General features: G+C 40.7%; 32 non-coding genes across 32 annotated transcripts; all 32 read left to right on the top strand.

Annotated features, from left to right (window-relative positions):
* The first annotated feature begins 21 nt into the window (after positions 1–21).
* On the top strand, positions 22–140 carry LOC141306561 (5S ribosomal RNA). Its single transcript, XR_012345520.1, has one exon. It is a non-coding gene; the product is annotated as a 5S ribosomal RNA (ribosomal RNA).
* An 801-nt stretch (positions 141–941) lies between these two features.
* LOC141305601 (5S ribosomal RNA) lies at positions 942–1,060 on the top strand. Its single transcript, XR_012344566.1, has one exon. It is a non-coding gene; the product is annotated as a 5S ribosomal RNA (ribosomal RNA).
* Positions 1,061–1,144: 84 nt separating this feature from the next.
* On the top strand, positions 1,145–1,263 carry LOC141307247 (5S ribosomal RNA). The gene has a single exon (XR_012346202.1). It is a non-coding gene; the product is annotated as a 5S ribosomal RNA (ribosomal RNA).
* An 801-nt stretch (positions 1,264–2,064) lies between these two features.
* Positions 2,065–2,183, top strand: LOC141307259 (5S ribosomal RNA). The gene has a single exon (XR_012346214.1). It is a non-coding gene; the product is annotated as a 5S ribosomal RNA (ribosomal RNA).
* An 84-nt stretch (positions 2,184–2,267) lies between these two features.
* Positions 2,268–2,386, top strand: LOC141306772 (5S ribosomal RNA). The gene has a single exon (XR_012345730.1). It is a non-coding gene; the product is annotated as a 5S ribosomal RNA (ribosomal RNA).
* Positions 2,387–3,162: 776 nt separating this feature from the next.
* On the top strand, positions 3,163–3,281 carry LOC141306852 (5S ribosomal RNA). Its single transcript, XR_012345809.1, has one exon. It is a non-coding gene; the product is annotated as a 5S ribosomal RNA (ribosomal RNA).
* Positions 3,282–3,365: 84 nt separating this feature from the next.
* Positions 3,366–3,484, top strand: LOC141307253 (5S ribosomal RNA). Its single transcript, XR_012346207.1, has one exon. It is a non-coding gene; the product is annotated as a 5S ribosomal RNA (ribosomal RNA).
* Positions 3,485–4,216: 732 nt separating this feature from the next.
* On the top strand, positions 4,217–4,335 carry LOC141306788 (5S ribosomal RNA). The gene has a single exon (XR_012345745.1). It is a non-coding gene; the product is annotated as a 5S ribosomal RNA (ribosomal RNA).
* An 84-nt stretch (positions 4,336–4,419) lies between these two features.
* LOC141307582 (5S ribosomal RNA) lies at positions 4,420–4,538 on the top strand. Its single transcript, XR_012346535.1, has one exon. It is a non-coding gene; the product is annotated as a 5S ribosomal RNA (ribosomal RNA).
* An 84-nt stretch (positions 4,539–4,622) lies between these two features.
* LOC141307716 (5S ribosomal RNA) lies at positions 4,623–4,741 on the top strand. Its single transcript, XR_012346667.1, has one exon. It is a non-coding gene; the product is annotated as a 5S ribosomal RNA (ribosomal RNA).
* Positions 4,742–4,825: 84 nt separating this feature from the next.
* On the top strand, positions 4,826–4,944 carry LOC141307254 (5S ribosomal RNA). Its single transcript, XR_012346208.1, has one exon. It is a non-coding gene; the product is annotated as a 5S ribosomal RNA (ribosomal RNA).
* Positions 4,945–5,675: 731 nt separating this feature from the next.
* Positions 5,676–5,794, top strand: LOC141306855 (5S ribosomal RNA). The gene has a single exon (XR_012345811.1). It is a non-coding gene; the product is annotated as a 5S ribosomal RNA (ribosomal RNA).
* Positions 5,795–5,879: 85 nt separating this feature from the next.
* LOC141307672 (5S ribosomal RNA) lies at positions 5,880–5,998 on the top strand. The gene has a single exon (XR_012346623.1). It is a non-coding gene; the product is annotated as a 5S ribosomal RNA (ribosomal RNA).
* A 730-nt stretch (positions 5,999–6,728) lies between these two features.
* On the top strand, positions 6,729–6,847 carry LOC141306813 (5S ribosomal RNA). Its single transcript, XR_012345769.1, has one exon. It is a non-coding gene; the product is annotated as a 5S ribosomal RNA (ribosomal RNA).
* Positions 6,848–6,931: 84 nt separating this feature from the next.
* Positions 6,932–7,050, top strand: LOC141306572 (5S ribosomal RNA). Its single transcript, XR_012345531.1, has one exon. It is a non-coding gene; the product is annotated as a 5S ribosomal RNA (ribosomal RNA).
* Positions 7,051–7,134: 84 nt separating this feature from the next.
* On the top strand, positions 7,135–7,253 carry LOC141307255 (5S ribosomal RNA). Its single transcript, XR_012346209.1, has one exon. It is a non-coding gene; the product is annotated as a 5S ribosomal RNA (ribosomal RNA).
* A 1,365-nt stretch (positions 7,254–8,618) lies between these two features.
* LOC141307617 (5S ribosomal RNA) lies at positions 8,619–8,737 on the top strand. The gene has a single exon (XR_012346569.1). It is a non-coding gene; the product is annotated as a 5S ribosomal RNA (ribosomal RNA).
* A 1,376-nt stretch (positions 8,738–10,113) lies between these two features.
* LOC141306856 (5S ribosomal RNA) lies at positions 10,114–10,232 on the top strand. The gene has a single exon (XR_012345812.1). It is a non-coding gene; the product is annotated as a 5S ribosomal RNA (ribosomal RNA).
* An 84-nt stretch (positions 10,233–10,316) lies between these two features.
* Positions 10,317–10,435, top strand: LOC141307256 (5S ribosomal RNA). The gene has a single exon (XR_012346210.1). It is a non-coding gene; the product is annotated as a 5S ribosomal RNA (ribosomal RNA).
* A 731-nt stretch (positions 10,436–11,166) lies between these two features.
* Positions 11,167–11,285, top strand: LOC141306857 (5S ribosomal RNA). Its single transcript, XR_012345813.1, has one exon. It is a non-coding gene; the product is annotated as a 5S ribosomal RNA (ribosomal RNA).
* Positions 11,286–11,369: 84 nt separating this feature from the next.
* LOC141307697 (5S ribosomal RNA) lies at positions 11,370–11,488 on the top strand. The gene has a single exon (XR_012346647.1). It is a non-coding gene; the product is annotated as a 5S ribosomal RNA (ribosomal RNA).
* Positions 11,489–12,219: 731 nt separating this feature from the next.
* LOC141307183 (5S ribosomal RNA) lies at positions 12,220–12,338 on the top strand. The gene has a single exon (XR_012346138.1). It is a non-coding gene; the product is annotated as a 5S ribosomal RNA (ribosomal RNA).
* Positions 12,339–12,422: 84 nt separating this feature from the next.
* Positions 12,423–12,541, top strand: LOC141307271 (5S ribosomal RNA). Its single transcript, XR_012346226.1, has one exon. It is a non-coding gene; the product is annotated as a 5S ribosomal RNA (ribosomal RNA).
* An 801-nt stretch (positions 12,542–13,342) lies between these two features.
* Positions 13,343–13,461, top strand: LOC141307283 (5S ribosomal RNA). Its single transcript, XR_012346238.1, has one exon. It is a non-coding gene; the product is annotated as a 5S ribosomal RNA (ribosomal RNA).
* Positions 13,462–13,545: 84 nt separating this feature from the next.
* LOC141307297 (5S ribosomal RNA) lies at positions 13,546–13,664 on the top strand. Its single transcript, XR_012346250.1, has one exon. It is a non-coding gene; the product is annotated as a 5S ribosomal RNA (ribosomal RNA).
* An 801-nt stretch (positions 13,665–14,465) lies between these two features.
* On the top strand, positions 14,466–14,584 carry LOC141307309 (5S ribosomal RNA). The gene has a single exon (XR_012346262.1). It is a non-coding gene; the product is annotated as a 5S ribosomal RNA (ribosomal RNA).
* Positions 14,585–14,668: 84 nt separating this feature from the next.
* On the top strand, positions 14,669–14,787 carry LOC141307321 (5S ribosomal RNA). The gene has a single exon (XR_012346274.1). It is a non-coding gene; the product is annotated as a 5S ribosomal RNA (ribosomal RNA).
* Positions 14,788–15,588: 801 nt separating this feature from the next.
* LOC141305603 (5S ribosomal RNA) lies at positions 15,589–15,707 on the top strand. Its single transcript, XR_012344567.1, has one exon. It is a non-coding gene; the product is annotated as a 5S ribosomal RNA (ribosomal RNA).
* Positions 15,708–15,791: 84 nt separating this feature from the next.
* On the top strand, positions 15,792–15,910 carry LOC141307134 (5S ribosomal RNA). Its single transcript, XR_012346088.1, has one exon. It is a non-coding gene; the product is annotated as a 5S ribosomal RNA (ribosomal RNA).
* An 801-nt stretch (positions 15,911–16,711) lies between these two features.
* On the top strand, positions 16,712–16,830 carry LOC141307333 (5S ribosomal RNA). The gene has a single exon (XR_012346286.1). It is a non-coding gene; the product is annotated as a 5S ribosomal RNA (ribosomal RNA).
* An 84-nt stretch (positions 16,831–16,914) lies between these two features.
* On the top strand, positions 16,915–17,033 carry LOC141306773 (5S ribosomal RNA). Its single transcript, XR_012345731.1, has one exon. It is a non-coding gene; the product is annotated as a 5S ribosomal RNA (ribosomal RNA).
* A 777-nt stretch (positions 17,034–17,810) lies between these two features.
* Positions 17,811–17,929, top strand: LOC141306858 (5S ribosomal RNA). Its single transcript, XR_012345814.1, has one exon. It is a non-coding gene; the product is annotated as a 5S ribosomal RNA (ribosomal RNA).
* The last annotated feature ends 31 nt before the right edge of the window (positions 17,930–17,960 follow it).

The following is a 17,960-nucleotide window of genomic DNA, read 5'->3' on the forward strand; positions in this document are numbered from 1 at the left end:
CCACTTTTTGGAGCAGCCCTCGCTTATGGCCAAACCGCGCTGAGAGCGCCCGATCTCGTCTGATCTCGGAAGCTAAGCAGCGTCGGGCCTGGTTAGTACTTGGATGGGAGACCGCCTGGGAATACCAGGTGCTGTAAGCTTTTGCCTTTTCTTCACTATTTATATAATATGCTGGCTTTTAGAAAGACGTGTTTTACCGCTCTATTTATTACAATCATTTACATGTATTATAGAGTTTTAAGTGTTTTACATGTTTTTTAGGCCATTTTATTACTCTTAACATTTTAAGTGTATGTGTCTTTAATAAATGGATGGTTGGCCTGTCATGTGACTAGACACATGACAGGAAGCAGGAAGTACAACTGTATAAGAGAGCAGCATGACAAACAAAGGACAGTCACCAAACTGTTGGATTGAGGAGTTGCTAATTTTAGAGCTCACCTTTCCATTCACCACCTGCAAACTTTGGATTACACTTTCTGTGGATTGTATATACACTGGTGGACACTCACATTGGACTTATCAACACACTGGGGTTCTTGGACTGTTTTTAGGGTATGGACAAATTAACTGTATTCTTTTAACAGAGTTTACCTGTTTTTAGGGTATGGACAAATGAACTGTATTCTTTTAACAGAGTTTACCTAGTTTTATCGTGTTGTTTTAAAGTCTTTTATGTGAACCTTGTAAATACACCAAATCTATTTAAACCAATTTTCTTTTATGTCTCATTCTTTTAACCACTAGTCATCTCTCACAGTTAAATCTGACCCCATTTTAGTCTTGTAACTCGGCTGATAAGGCCGATTGTTACACTTTTATGGGAGACCGCCTGGGAATACCAGGTGCTGTAAGCTTTTGCCTTTTCTTCACTATTTATATAATATGCTGGCTTTTACGGAGGCTGATCTTTAAATAGCCCACTTTTTGGAGCAGCCCTCGCTTATGGCCATACCGCGCTGAGAGCGCTCGATCTCGTCTGATCTCGGAAGCTAAGCAGCGTCGGGCCTGGTTAGTACTTGGATGGGAGACCGCCTGGGAATACCAGGTGCTGTAAGCTTTTGCCTTTTCTTCACTATTTATATAATATGCTGGCTTTTACGGAGGCTGATCTTTAAATAGCCCACTTTTTGGAGCAGCCCTTGCTTATGGCCATACCGCGCTGAGAGCGCCCGATCTCGTCTGATCTCGGAAGCTAAGCAGCGTCGGGCCTGGTTAGTACTTGGATGGGAGACCGCCTGGGAATACCAGGTGCTGTAAGCTTTTGCCTTTTCTTCACTATTTATATAATATGCTGGCTTTTAGAAAGACGTGTTTTACCGCTCTATTTATTACAATCATTTACATGTATTATAGAGTTTTAAGTGTTTTACATGTTTTTTAGGCCATTTTATTACTCTTAACATTTTAAGTGTATGTGTCTTTAATAAATGGATGGTTGGCCTGTCATGTGACTAGACACATGACAGGAAGCAGGAAGTACAACTGTATAAGAGAGCAGCATGACAAACAAAGGACAGTCACCAAACTGTTGGATTGAGGAGTTGCTAATTTTAGAGCTCACCTTTCCATTCACCACCTGCAAACTTTGGATTACACTTTCTGTGGATTGTATATACACTGGTGGACACTCACATTGGACTTATCAACACACTGGGGTTCTTGGACTGTTTTTAGGGTATGGACAAATGAACTGTATTCTTTTAACAGAGTTTACCTGTTTTTAGGGTATGGACAAATGAACTGTATTCTTTTAACAGAGTTTACCTAGTTTTATCGTGTTGTTTTAAAGTCTTTTATGTGAACCTTGTAAATACACCAAATCTATTTAAACCAATTTTCTTTTATGTCTCATTCTTTTAACCACTAGTCATCTCTCACAGTTAAATCTGACCCCATTTTAGTCTTGTAACTCGGCTGATAAGGCCGATTGTTACACTTTTATGGGAGACCGCCTGGGAATACCAGGTGCTGTAAGCTTTTGCCTTTTCTTCACTATTTATATAATATGCTGGCTTTTACGGAGGCTGATCTTTAAATAGCCCACTTTTTGGAGCAGCCCTCGCTTATGGCCATACCGCGCTGAGAGCGCCCGATCTCGTCTGATCTCGGAAGCTAAGCAGCGTCGGGCCTGGTTAGTACTTGGATGGGAGACCGCCTGGGAATACCAGGTGCTGTAAGCTTTTGCCTTTTCTTCACTATTTATATAATATGCTGGCTTTTACGGAGGCTGATCTTTAAATAGCCCACTTTTTGGAGCAGCCCTCGCTTATGGCCATACCGCGCTGAGAGCGCACGATCTCGTCTGATCTCGGAAGCTAAGCAGCGTCGGGCCTGGTTAGTACTTGGATGGGAGACCGCCTGGGAATACCAGGTGCTGTAAGCTTTTGCCTTTTCTTCACTATTTATATAATATGCTGGCTTTTAGAAAGACGTGTTTTACCGCTCTATTTATTACAATCATTTAAATGTATTATAGAGTTTTAAGTGTTTTACATGTTTTTTAGGCCATTTTATTACTCTTAACATTTTAAGTGTATGTGTCTTTAATAAATGGATGGTTGGCCTGTCATGTGACTAGACACATGACAGGAAGCAGGAAGTACAACTGTATAAGAGAGCAGCATGACAAACAAAGGACAGTCACCAAACTGTTGGATTGAGGAGTTGCTAATTTTAGAGCTCACCTTTCCATTCACCACCTGCAAACTTTGGATTACACTTTCTGTGGATTGTATATACACTGGTGGACACTCACATTGGACTTATCAACACACTGGGGTTCTTGGACTGTTTTTAGGGTATGGACAAATGAACTGTATTCTTTTAACAGAGTTTACCTGTTTTTAGGGTATGGACAAATGAACTGTATTCTTTTAACAGAGTTTACCTAGTTTTATCGTGTTGTTTTAAAGTCTTTTATGTGAACCTTGTATATAAACCAAATCTATTTAAACCAATCTTCTTTTATGTCTCATTCTTTTAACCACTAGTCATCTCTCACAGTTAAATCTGACCCCATTTTAATCTTGTAACTCTGGATGGGAGACCGCCTGGGAATACCAGGTGCTGTAAGCTTTTGCCTTTTCTTCACTATTTATATAATATGATGGCTTTTACGGAGGCTGATCTATAAATAGCCCACTTTTTGGAGCAGTACTCGCTTACGGCCATACTGCGCTGAGAGCGCCCGATCTCGTCTGATCTCGGAAGCAAAGCAGCGTCGGGCCTGGTTAGTACTTAGATGGGAGACCGCCTGGGAATACCAGGTGCTGTAAGCTTTTGCCTTTTCTTCACTATTTATATAATATGCTGGCTTTTACGGAGGCTGATCTTTAAATAGCCCACTTTTTGGAGCAGCCCTCGCTTACGGCCATACTGCGCTGAGACCGCCCGATCTCGTCTGATCTCGGAAGCAAAGCAGCGTCGGGCCTGGTTAGTACTTGGATGGGAGACCGCCTGGGAATACCAGGTGCTGTAAGCTTTTGCCTTTTCTTCACTATTTATATAATATGCTGGCTTTTAGAAAGACGTGTTTTACCGCTCTATTTATTACAATCATTTAAATGTATTATAGAGTGTTAAGTGTTTTACATGTTTTTTTAGGCCATTTTATTGCTCTTAACATTTTAAGTGTGTGTGTGTGTCTTAAATAAATGGATGGTTGGCCTGCCATGTGACTAGACACATGACAGGAAGCAGGAAGTACAACTGTATAAGAGAGCAGCATGACAAACAAAGGACAGTCACCAAACTGTTGGATTAAGGAGTTTGCTAATTTTAGAGCTCACCTTTCCATTCACCACCTGCAAACTTTGGATTACACTTTCTGTGGATTGTATATACAATGGTGGACACTCACATTGGACTTATCAACACACTGGGATTCTTGGACTGTTTTTAGGGTATGGACAAATGAACTGTATTCTTTTAACAGCATTTACCTAGTTTTATCGTGTTGTTTTAAAGTCTTTTATGTGAACCTTGTATAAAAACCAAATCTATTTAAACCAATCTTCTTTTATGTCTCATTCTTTTAACCACTAGTCATCTCTCACAGTTAATTCTGACCCCATTTTAATGTTGTAACTCTGGATGGGAGACCGCCTGGGAATACCAGGTGCTGTAAGCTTTTGCCTTTTCTTCACTATTTATATAATATGATGGCTTTTACGGAGGCTGATCTATAAATAACCCACTTTTTGGAGCAGTCCTCGCTTACGGCCATACTGCGCTGAGTGCGCCCGATCTCGTCTGATCTCGGAAGCAAAGCAGCGTCGGGCCTGGTTAGTACTTGGATGGGAGACCGCCTGGGAATACCAGGTGCTGTAAGCTTTTGCCTTTTCTTCACTATTTATATAATATGATGGCTTTTACGGAGGCTGATCTATAAATAGCCCACTTTTTGGAGCAGTACTCGCTTACGGCCATACTGCGCTGAGAGCGCCCGATCTGGTCTGATCTCGGAAGCAAAGCAGCGTCGGGCCTGGTTAGTACTTAGATGGGAGACCGCCTGGGAATACCAGGTGCTGTAAGCTTTTGCCTTTTCTTCACTATTTATATAATATGCTGGCTTTTACGGAGGCTGATCTTTAAATAGCCCACTTTTTGGAGCAGCCCTCGCTTACGGCCATACTGCGCTGAGACCGCCCTATCTCGTCTGATCTCGGAAGCAAAGCAGCGTCGGGCCTGGTTAGTACTTAGATGGGAGACCGCCTGGGAATACCAGGTGCTGTAAGCTTTTGCCTTTTCTTCACTATTTATATAATATGCTGGCTTTTACAGAGGCTGATCTTTAAATAGGCCACTTTTTGGAGCAGCCCTCGCTTACGGCCATACTGCGCTGAGACCGCCCGATCTCGTCTGATCTCGGAAGCAAAGCAGCGTCGGGCCTGGTTAGTACTTGGATGGGAGACCGCCTGGGAATACCAGGTGCTGTAAGCTTTTGCCTTTTCTTCACTATTTATATAATATGCTGGCTTTTAGAAAGACGTGTTTTACCGCTCTATTTATTACAATCATTTAAATGTATTATAGAGTGTTAAGTGTTTTACATGTTTTTTTAGGCCATTTTATTGCTCTTAACATTTTAAGTGTGTGTGTGTCTTAAATAAATGGATGGTTGGCCTGCCATGTGACTAGACACATGACAGGAAGCAGGAAGTACAACTGTATAAGAGAGCAGCATGACAAACAAAGGACAGTCACCAAACTGTTGGATTAAGGAGTTTGCTAATTTTAGAGCTCACCTTTCCATTCACCACCTGCAAACTTTGGATTACACTTTCTGTGGATTGTATATACAATGGTGGACACTCACATTGGACTTATCAACACACTGGGATTCTTGGACTGTTTTTAGGGTATGGACAAATGAACTGTATTCTTTTAACAGCATTTACCTAGTTTTATCGTGTTGTTTTAAAGTCTTTTTATGTGAACCTTGTATATAAACCAAATCTATTTAAACCAATCTTCTTTTATGTCTCATTCTTTTAACCACTAGTCATCTCTCACAGTTAAATCTGACCCCATTTTAATCTTGTAACTCTGGATGGGAGACCGCCTGGGAATACCAGGTGCTGTAAGCTTTTGCCTTTTCTTCACTATTTATATAATATGATGGCTTTTACGGAGGCTGATCTATAAATAGCCCACTTTTTGGAGCAGTACTCGCTTACGGCCATACTGCGCTGAGAGCGCCCGATCTCGTCTGATCTCGGAAGCAAAGCAGCGTCGGGCCTGGTTAGTACTTAGATGGGAGACCGCCTGGGAATACCAGGTGCTGTAAGCTTTTGCCTTTTCTTCACTATTTATATAATATGCTGGCTTTTACGGAGGCTGATCTTTAAATAGCCCACTTTTTGGAGCAGCCCCCTGCTTAAGGCCATACTGCGCTGAGACCGCCCGATCTCGTCTGATCTCGGAAGCAAAGCAGCGTCGGGCCTGGTTAGTACTTGGATGGGAGACCGCCTGGGAATACCAGGTGCTGTAAGCTTTTGCCTTTTCTTCACTATTTATATAATATGCTGGCTTTTAGAAAGACGTGTTTTACCGCTCTATTTATTACAATCATTTAAATGTATTATAGAGTGTTAAGTGTTTTACATGTTTTTTTAGGCCATTTTATTGCTCTTAACATTTTAAGTGTGTGTGTGTCTTAAATAAATGGATGGTTGGCCTGCCATGTGACTAGACACATGACAGGAAGTAGGAAGTACAACTGTATAAGAGAGCAGCATGACAAACAAAGGACAGTCACCAAACTGTTGGATTAAGGAGTTTGCTAATTTTAGAGCTCACCTTTCCATTCACCACCTGCAAACTTTGGATTACACTTTCTGTGGATTGTATATACAATGGTGGACACTCACATTGGACTTATCAACACACTGGGATTCTTTTACTGTTTTTAGGGTATGGACAAATGAACTGTATTCTTTTAACAGCATTTACCTAGTTTTATCGTGTTGTTTTAAAGTCTTTTATGTGAACCTTGTATAAAAACCAAATCTATTTAAACCAATCTTCTTTTATGTCTCATTCTTTTAACCACTAGTCATCTCTCACAGTTAATTCTGACCCCATTTTAATGTTGTAACTCTGGATGGGAGACCGCCTGGGAATACCAGGTGCTGTAAACTTTTGCCTTTTCTTCACTATTTATATAATATGATGGCTTTTACGGAGGCTGATCTATAAATAACCCACTTTTTGGAGCAGTCCTCGCTTACGGCCATACTGCGCTGAGTGCGCCCGATCTCGTCTGATCTCGGAAGCAAAGCAGCGTCGGGCCTGGTTAGTACTTGGATGGGAGACCCCCTGGGAATACCAGGTGCTGTAAGCTTTTGCCTTTTCTTCACTATTTATATAATATGATGGCTTTTACGGAGGCTGATCTATAAATAGCCCACTTTTTGGAGCAGTACTCGCTTACGGCCATACTGCGCTGAGAGCACCCGATCTCGTCTGATCTCGGAAGCAAAGCAGCGTCGGGCCTGGTTAGTACTTAGATGGGAGACCGCCTGGGAATACCAGGTGCTGTAAGCTTTTGCCTTTTCTTCACTATTTATATAATATGCTGGCTTTTACGGAGGCTGATCTTTAAATAGCCCACTTTTTGGAGCAGCCCTCGCTTACGGCCATACTGCGCTGAGACCGCCCGATCTCGTCTGATCTCGGAAGCAAAGCAGCGTCGGGCCTGGTTAGTACTTGGATGGGAGACCGCCTGGGAATACCAGGTGCTGTAAGCTTTTGCCTTTTCTTCACTATTTATATAATATGCTGGCTTTTAGAAAGACGTGTTTTACCGCTCTATTTATTACAATCATTTAAATGTATTATAGAGTGTTAAGTGTTTTACATGTTTTTTAGGCCATTTTATTACTCTTAACATTTTAAGTGTGTGTGTGTCTTTAATAAATGGATGGTTGGCCTGCCATGTGACTAGACACATGACAGGAAGCAGGAAGTACAACTGTATAAGAGAGCAGCATGACAAAAAAAGTCACCAAACTGTTGGATTAAGGAGTTGCTAATTTTAGAGCTCACCTTTCCATTCACCACCTGCAAACTTTGGATTACACTTTCTGTGGATTGTATATACAATGGTGGACACTCACATTGGACTTATCAACACACTGGGATTCTTGGACTGTTTTTAGGGTATGGACAAATGAACTGTATTCTTTTAACAGCATTTACCTAGTTTTATCGTGTTGTTTTAAAGTCTTTTATGTGAACCTTGTATATAAACCAAATCTATTTAAACCAATCTTCTTTTATGTCTCATTCTTTTAACCACTAGTCATCTCTCACAGTTAAATCTGACCCCATTTTAATCTTGTAACTCTGGAAGGGAGACCGCCTGGGAATACCAGGTGCTGTAAGCTTTTGCCTTTTCTTCACTATTTATATAATATGCTGGCTTTTAGAAAGACGTGTTTTACCGCTCTATTTATTACAATCATTTAAATGTATTATAGAGTGTTAAGTGTTTTACATGTTTTTTTAGGCCATTTTATTGCTCTTAACATTTTAAGTGTGTGTCTTAAATAAATGGATGGTTGGCCTGCCATGTGACTAGACACATGACAGGAAGCAGGAAGTACAACTGTATAAGAGAGCAGCATGACAAACAAAGGACAGTCACCAAACTGTTGGATTAAGGAGTTTGCTAATTTTAGAGCTCACCTTTCCATTCACCACCTGCAAACTTTGGATTACACTTTCTGTGGATTGTATATACAATGGTGGACACTCACATTGGACTTATCAACACACTGGGATTCTTGGACTGTTTTTAGGGTATGGACAAATGAACTGTATTCTTTTAACAGCATTTACCTAGTTTTATCGTGTTGTTTTAAAGTCTTTTATGTGAACCTTGTATAAAAACCAAATCTATTTAAACCAATCTTCTTTTATGTCTCATTCTTTTAACCACTAGTCATCTCTCACAGTTAATTCTGACCCCATTTTAATGTTGTAACTCTGGATGGGAGACCGCCTGGGAATACCAGGTGCTGTAAGCTTTTGCCTTTTCTTCACTATTTATATAATATGATGGCTTTTACGGAGGCTGATCTATAAATAACCCACTTTTTGGAGCAGTCCTCGCTTACGGCCATACTGCGCTGAGTGCGCCCGATCTCGTCTGATCTCGGAAGCAAAGCAGCGTCGGGCCTTGTTAGTACTTGGATGGGAGACCGCCTGGGAATACCAGGTGCTGTAAGCTTTTGCCTTTTCTTCACTATTTATATAATATGCTGGCTTTTAGAAAGACGTGTTTTACCGCTCTATTTATTACAATCATTTAAATGTATTATAGAGTGTTAAGTGTTTTACATGTTTTTTAGGCCATTTTATTACTCTTAACATTTTAAGTGTGTGTGTGTGTGTGTCTTTAATAAATGGATGGTTGGCCTGCCATGTGACTAGACACATGACAGGAAGCAGGAAGTACAACTGTATAAGAGAGCAGCATGACAAAAAAAGTCACCAAACTGTTGGATTAAGGAGTTGCTAATTTTAGAGCTCACCTTTCCATTCACCACCTGCAAACTTTGGATTACACTTTCTGTGGATTGTATATACAATGGTGGACACTCACATTGGACTTATCAACACACTGGGATTCTTGGACTGTTTTTAGGGTATGGACAAATGAACTGTATTCTTTTAACAGCATTTACCTAGTTTTATCGTGTTGTTTTAAAGTCTTTTATGTGAACCTTGTATATAAACCAAATCTATTTAAACCAATCTTCTTTTATGTCTCATTCTTTTAACCACTAGTCATCTCTCACAGTTAAATCTGACCCCATTTTAATCTTGTAACTCTGGATGGGAGACCGCCTGGGAATACCAGGTGCTGTAAGCTTTTGCCTTTTCTTCACTATTTATATAATATGCTGGCTTTTAGAAAGACGTGTTTTACCGCTCTATTTATTACAATCATTTAAATGTATTATAGAGTGTTAAGTGTTTTACATGTTTTTTTAGGCCATTTTATTGCTCTTAACATTTTAAGTGTGTGTGTGTCTTAAATAAATGGATGGTTGGCCTGCCATGTGACTAGACACATGACAGGAAGCAGGAAGTACAACTGTATAAGAGAGCAGCATGACATACAAAGGACAGTCACCAAACTGTTGGATTAAGGAGTTTGCTAATTTTAGAGCTCACCTTTCCATTCACCACCTGCAAACTTTGGATTACACTTTCTGTGGATTGTATATACAATGGTGGACACTCACATTGGACTTATCAACACACTGGGATTCTTGGACTGTTTTTAGGGTATGGACAAATGAACTGTATTCTTTTAACAGCATTTACCTAGTTTTATCGTGTTGTTTTAAAGTCTTTTTATGTGAACCTTGTATATAAACCAAATCTATTTAAACCAATCTTCTTTTATGTCTCATTCTTTTAACCACTAGTCATCTCTCACAGTTAAATCTGACCCCATTTTAATCTTGTAACTCTGGATGGGAGACCGCCTGGGAATACCAGGTGCTGTAAGCTTTTGCCTTTTCTTCACTATTTATATAATATGATGGCTTTTACGGAGGCTGATCTATAAATAGCCCACTTTTTGGAGCAGTACTCGCTTACGGCCATACTGCGCTGAGAGCGCCCGATCTCGTCTGATCTCGGAAGCAAAGCAGCGTCGGGCCTGGTTAGTACTTAGATGGGAGACCGCCTGGGAATACCAGGTGCTGTAAGCTTTTGCCTTTTCTTCACTATTTATATAATATGCTGGCTTTTACGGAGGCTGATCTTTAAATAGCCCACTTTTTGGAGCAACCCTCGCTTACGGCCATACTGCGCTGAGACCGCCCGATCTCGTCTGATCTCGGAAGCAAAGCAGCGTCGGGCCTGGTTAGTACTTGGATGGGAGACCGCCTGGGAATACCAGGTGCTGTAAGCTTTTGCCTTTTCTTCACTATTTATATAATATGCTGGCTTTTAGAAAGACGTGTTTTACCGCTCTATTTATTACAATCATTTAAATGTATTATAGAGTGTTAAGTGTTTTACATGTTTTTTTAGGCCATTTTATTGCTCTTAACATTTTAAGTGTGTGTGTGTCTTAAATAAATGGATGGTTGGCCTGCCATGTGACTAGACACATGACAGGAAGCAGGAAGTACAACTGTATAAGAGAGCAGCATGACATACAAAGGACAGTCACCAAACTGTTGGATTAAGGAGTTTGCTAATTTTAGAGCTCACCTTTCCATTCACCACCTGCAAACTTTGGATTACACTTTCTGTGGATTGTATATACAATGGTGGACACTCACATTGGACTTATCAACACACTGGGATTCTTGGACTGTTTTTAGGGTATGGACAAATGAACTGTATTCTTTTAACAGCATTTACCTAGTTTTATCGTGTTGTTTTAAAGTCTTTTTATGTGAACCTTGTATATAAACCAAATCTATTTAAACCAATCTTCTTTTATGTCTCATTCTTTTAACCACTAGTCATCTCTCACAGTTAAATCTGACCCCATTTTAATCTTGTAACTCTGGATGGGAGACCGCCTGGGAATACCAGGTGCTGTAAGCTTTTGCCTTTTCTTCACTATTTATATAATATGATGGCTTTTACGGAGGCTGATCTATAAATAGCCCACTTTTTGGAGCAGTACTCGCTTACGGCCATACTGCGCTGAGAGCGCCCGATCTCGTCTGATCTCGGAAGCAAAGCAGCGTCGGGCCTGGTTAGTACTTAGATGGGAGACCGCCTGGGAATACCAGGTGCTGTAAGCTTTTGCCTTTTCTTCACTATTTATATAATATGCTGGCTTTTACGGAGGCTGATCTTTAAATAGCCCACTTTTTGGAGCAGCCCTCGCTTACGGCCATACTGCGCTGAGACCGCCCTATCTCGTCTGATCTCGGAAGCAAAGCAGCGTCGGGCCTGGTTAGTACTTGGATGGGAGACCGCCTGGGAATACCAGGTGCTGTAAGCTTTTGCCTTTTCTTCACTATTTATATAATATGCTGGCTTTTAGAAAGACGTGTTTTACCGCTCTATTTATTACAATCATTTAAATGTATTATAGAGTGTTAAGTGTTTTACATGTTTTTTTTAGGCCATTTTATTGCTCTTAACATTTTAAGTGTGTGTGTGTCTTAAATAAATGGATGGTTGGCCTGCCATGTGACTAGACACATGACAGGAAGCAGGAAGTACAACTGTATAAGAGAGCAGCATGACAAACAAAGGACAGTCACCAAACTGTTGGATTAAGGAGTTTGCTAATTTTAGAGCTCACCTTTCCATTCACCACCTGCAAACTTTGGATTACACTTTCTGTGGATTGTATATACAATGGTGGACACTCACATTGGACTTATCAACACACTGGGATTCTTGGACTGTTTTTAGGGTATGGACAAATGAACTGTATTCTTTTAACAGCATTTACCTAGTTTTATCGTGTTGTTTTAAAGTCTTTTATGTGAACCTTGTATAAAAACCAAATCTATTTAAACCAATCTTCTTTTATGTCTCATTCTTTTAACCACTAGTCATCTCTCACAGTTAATTCTGACCCCATTTTAATGTTGTAACTCTGGATGGGAGACCGCCTGGGAATACCAGGTGCTGTAAGCTTTTGCCTTTTCTTCACTATTTATATAATATGATGGCTTTTACGGAGGCTGATCTATAAATAACCCACTTTTTGGAGCAGTCTTCGCTTACGGCCATACTGCGCTGAGTGCGCCCGATCTCGTCTGATCTCGGAAGCAAAGCAGCGTCGGGCCTGGTTAGTACTTAGATGGGAGACCGCCTGGGAATACCAGGTGCTGTAAGCTTTTGCCTTTTCTTCACTATTTATATAATATGCTGGCTTTTACGGAGGCTGATCTTTAAATAGCCCACTTTTTGGAGCAGCCCTCGCTTATGGCCATACCGCGCTGAGAGCGCCCGATCTCGTCTGATCTCGGAAGCTAAGCAGCGTCGGGCCTGGTTAGTACTTGGATGGGAGACCGCCTGGGAATACCAGGTGCTGTAAGCTTTTGCCTTTTCTTCACTATTTATATAATATGCTGGCTTTTAGAAAGACGTGTTTTACCGCTCTATTTATTACAATCATTTACATGTATTATAGAGTTTTAAGTGTTTTACATGTTTTTTAGGCCATTTTATTACTCTTAACATTTTAAGTGTATGTGTCTTTAATAAATGGATGGTTGGCCTGTCATGTGACTAGACACATGACAGGAAGCAGGAAGTACAACTGTATAAGAGAGCAGCATGACAAACAAAGGACAGTCACCAAACTGTTGGATTGAGGAGTTGCTAATTTTAGAGCTCACCTTTCCATTCACCACCTGCAAACTTTGGATTACACTTTCTGTGGATTGTATATACACTGGTGGACACTCACATTGGACTTATCAACACACTGGGGTTCTTGGACTGTTTTTAGGGTATGGACAAATTAACTGTATTCTTTTAACAGAGTTTACCTGTTTTTAGGGTATGGACAAATGAACTGTATTCTTTTAACAGAGTTTACCTAGTTTTATCGTGTTGTTTTAAAGTCTTTTATGTGAACCTTGTAAATACACCAAATCTATTTAAACCAATTTTCTTTTATGTCTCATTCTTTTAACCACTAGTCATCTCTCACAGTTAAATCTGACCCCATTTTAGTCTTGTAACTCGGCTGATAAGGCCGATTGTTACACTTTTATGGGAGACCGCCTGGGAATACCAGGTGCTGTAAGCTTTTGCCTTTTCTTCACTATTTATATAATATGCTGGCTTTTACGGAGGCTGATCTTTAAATAGCCCACTTTTTGGAGCAGCCCTCGCTTATGGCCATACCGCGCTGAGAGCGCCCGATCTCGTCTGATCTCGGAAGCTAAGCAGCGTCGGGCCTGGTTAGTACTTGGATGGGAGACCGCCTGGGAATACCAGGTGCTGTAAGCTTTTGCCTTTTCTTCACTATTTATATAATATGCTGGCTTTTACGGAGGCTGATCTTTAAATAGCCCACTTTTTGGAACAGCCCTAGCTTATGGCCATACCGCGCTGAGAGCGCCCGATCTCGTCTGATCTCGGAAGCTAAGCAGCGTCGGGCCTGGTTAGTACTTGGATGGGAGACCGCCTGGGAATACCAGGTGCTGTAAGCTTTTGCCTTTTCTTCACTATTTATATAATATGCTGGCTTTTAGAAAGACGTGTTTTACCGCTCTATTTATTACAATCATTTACATGTATTATAGAGTTTTAAGTGTTTTACATGTTTTTTAGGCCATTTTATTACTCTTAACATTTTAAGTGTATGTGTCTTTAATAAATGGATGGTTGGCCTGTCATGTGACTAGACACATGACAGGAAGCAGGAAGTACAACTGTATAAGAGAGCAGCATGACAAACAAAGGACAGTCACCAAACTGTTGGATTGAGGAGTTGCTAATTTTAGAGCTCACCTTTCCATTCACCACCTGCAAACTTTGGATTACACTTTCTGTGGATTGTATATACACTGGTGGACACTCACATTGGACTTATCAACACACTGGGGTTCTTGGACTGTTTTTAGGGTATGGACAAATGAACTGTATTCTTTTAACAGAGTTTACCTGTTTTTAGGGTATGGACAAATGAACTGTATTCTTTTAACAGAGTTTACCTAGTTTTATCGTGTTGTTTTAAAGTCTTTTATGTGAACCTTGTAAATACACCAAATCTATTTAAACCAATTTTCTTTTATGTCTCATTCTTTTAACCACTAGTCATCTCTCACAGTTAAATCTGACCCCATTTTAGTCTTGTAACTCGGCTGATAAGGCCGATTGTTACACTTTTATGGGAGACCGCCTGGGAATACCAGGTGCTGTAAGCTTTTGCCTTTTCTTCACTATTTATATAATATGCTGGCTTTTACGGAGGCTGATCTTTAAATAGCCCACTTTTTGGAGCAGCCCTCGCTTATGGCCATACCGCGCTGAGAGCGCCCGATCTCGTCTGATCTCGGAAGCTAAGCAGCGTCGGGCCTGGTTAGTACTTGGATGGGAGACCGCCTGGGAATACCAGGTGCTGTAAGCTTTTGCCTTTTCTTCACTATTTATATAATATGCTGGCTTTTACGGAGGCTGATCTTTAAATAGCCCACTTTTTGGAGCAGCCCTCGCTTATGGCCATACCGCGCTGAGAGCGCCCGATCTCGTCTGATCTCGGAAGCTAAGCAGCGTCGGGCCTGGTTAGTACTTGGATGGGAGACCGCCTGGGAATACCAGGTGCTGTAAGCTTTTGCCTTTTCTTCACTATTTATATAATATGCTGGCTTTTAGAAAGACGTGTTTTACCGCTCTATTTATTACAATCATTTACATGTATTATAGAGTTTTAAGTGTTTTACATGTTTTTTAGGCCATTTTATTACTCTTAACATTTTAAGTGTATGTGTCTTTAATAAATGGATGGTTGGCCTGTCATGTGACTAGACACATGACAGGAAGCAGGAAGTACAACTGTATAAGAGAGCAGCATGACAAACAAAGGACAGTCACCAAACTGTTGGATTGAGGAGTTGCTAATTTTAGAGCTCACCTTTCCATTCACCACCTGCAAACTTTGGATTACACTTTCTGTGGATTGTATATACACTGGTGGACACTCACATTGGACTTATCAACACACTGGGGTTCTTGGACTGTTTTTAGGGTATGGACAAATTAACTGTATTCTTTTAACAGAGTTTACCTGTTTTTAGGGTATGGACAAATGAACTGTATTCTTTTAACAGAGTTTACCTAGTTTTATCGTGTTGTTTTAAAGTCTTTTATGTGAACCTTGTAAATACACCAAATCTATTTAAACCAATTTTCTTTTATGTCTCATTCTTTTAACCACTAGTCATCTCTCACAGTTAAATCTGACCCCATTTTAGTCTTGTAACTCGGCTGATAAGGCCGATTGTTACACTTTTATGGGAGACCGCCTGGGAATACCAGGTGCTGTAAGCTTTTGCCTTTTCTTCACTATTTATATAATATGCTGGCTTTTACGGAGGCTGATCTTTAAATAGCCCACTTTTTGGAGCAGCCCTCGCTTATGGCCATACCGCGCTGAGAGCGCTCGATCTCGTCTGATCTCGGAAGCTAAGCAGCGTCGGGCCTGGTTAGTACTTGGATGGGAGACCGCCTGGGAATACCAGGTGCTGTAAGCTTTTGCCTTTTCTTCACTATTTATATAATATGCTGGCTTTTACGGAGGCTGATCTTTAAATAGCCCACTTTTTGGAGCAGCCCTTGCTTATGGCCATACCGCGCTGAGAGGGCCCGATCTCGTCTGATCTCGGAAGCTAAGCAGCGTCGGGCCTGGTTAGTACTTGGATGGGAGACCGCCTGGGAATACCAGGTGCTGTAAGCTTTTGCCTTTTCTTCACTATTTATATAATATGCTGGCTTTTAGAAAGACGTGTTTTACCGCTCTATTTATTACAATCATTTACATGTATTATAGAGTTTTAAGTGTTTTACATGTTTTTTAGGCCATTTTATTACTCTTAACATTTTAAGTGTATGTGTCTTTAATAAATGGATGGTTGGCCTGTCATGTGACTAGACACATGACAGGAAGCAGGAAGTACAACTGTATAAGAGAGCAGCATGACAAACAAAGGACAGTCACCAAACTGTTGGATTGAGGAGTTGCTAATTTTAGAGCTCACCTTTCCATTCACCACCTGCAAACTTTGGATTACACTTTCTGTGGATTGTATATACACTGGTGGACACTCACATTGGACTTATCAACACACTGGGGTTCTTGGACTGTTTTTAGGGTATGGACAAATGAACTGTATTCTTTTAACAGAGTTTACCTGTTTTTAGGGTATGGACAAATGAACTGTATTCTTTTAACAGAGTTTACCTAGTTTTATCGTGTTGTTTTAAAGTCTTTTATGTGAACCTTGTAAATACACCAAATCTATTTAAACCAATTTTCTTTTATGTCTCATTCTTTTAACCACTAGTCATCTCTCACAGTTAAATCTGACCCCATTTTAGTCTTGTAACTCGGCTGATAAGGCCGATTGTTACACTTTTATGGGAGACCGCCTGGGAATACCAGGTGCTGTAAGCTTTTGCCTTTTCTTCACTATTTATATAATATGCTGGCTTTTACGGAGGCTGATCTTTAAATAGCCCACTTTTTGGAGCAGCCCTCGCTTATGGCCATACCGCGCTGAGAGCGCCCGATCTCGTCTGATCTCGGAAGCTAAGCAGCGTCGGGCCTGGTTAGTACTTGGATGGGAGACCGCCTGGGAATACCAGGTGCTGTAAGCTTTTGCCTTTTCTTCACTATTTATATAATATGCTGGCTTTTACGGAGGCTGATCTTTAAATAGCCCACTTTTTGGAGCAGCCCTCGCTTATGGCCATACCGCGCTGAGAGCGCACGATCTCGTCTGATCTCGGAAGCTAAGCAGCGTCGGGCCTGGTTAGTACTTGGATGGGAGACCGCCTGGGAATACCAGGTGCTGTAAGCTTTTGCCTTTTCTTCACTATTTATATAATATGCTGGCTTTTAGAAAGACGTGTTTTACCGCTCTATTTATTACAATCATTTAAATGTATTATAGAGTTTTAAGTGTTTTACATGTTTTTTAGGCCATTTTATTACTCTTAACATTTTAAGTGTATGTGTCTTTAATAAATGGATGGTTGGCCTGTCATGTGACTAGACACATGACAGGAAGCAGGAAGTACAACTGTATAAGAGAGCAGCATGACAAACAAAGGACAGTCACCAAACTGTTGGATTGAGGAGTTGCTAATTTTAGAGCTCACCTTTCCATTCACCACCTGCAAACTTTGGATTACACTTTCTGTGGATTGTATATACACTGGTGGACACTCACATTGGACTTATCAACACACTGGGGTTCTTGGACTGTTTTTAGGGTATGGACAAATGAACTGTATTCTTTTAACAGAGTTTACCTGTTTTTAGGGTATGGACAAATGAACTGTATTCTTTTAACAGCATTTACCTAGTTTTATCGTGTTGTTTTAAAGTCTTTTTATGTGAACCTTGTATATAAACCAAATCTATTTAAACCAATCTTCTTTTATGTCTCATTCTTTTAACCACTAGTCATCTCTCACAGTTAAATCTGACCCCATTTTAATCTTGTAACTCTGGATGGGAGACCGCCTGGGAATACCAGGTGCTGTAAGCTTTTGCCTTTTCTTCACTATTTATATAATATGATGGCTTTTACGGAGGCTGATCTATAAATAGCCCACTTTTTGGAGCAGTACTCGCTTACGGCCATACTGCGCTGAGAGCGCCCGATCTCGTCTGATCTCGGAAGCAAAGCAGCGTCGGGCCTGGTTAGTACTTAGATGGGAGACCGCCTGGGAATACCAGGTGCTGTAAGCTTTTGCCTTTTCTTCACTATTTATATAATATG

Source organism: Garra rufa, unplaced genomic scaffold (assembly GCF_049309525.1).
Source record: "Garra rufa unplaced genomic scaffold, GarRuf1.0 hap1_unplaced_002, whole genome shotgun sequence".
NCBI classification, from domain to species: Eukaryota; Metazoa; Chordata; class Actinopteri; order Cypriniformes; family Cyprinidae; genus Garra; species Garra rufa.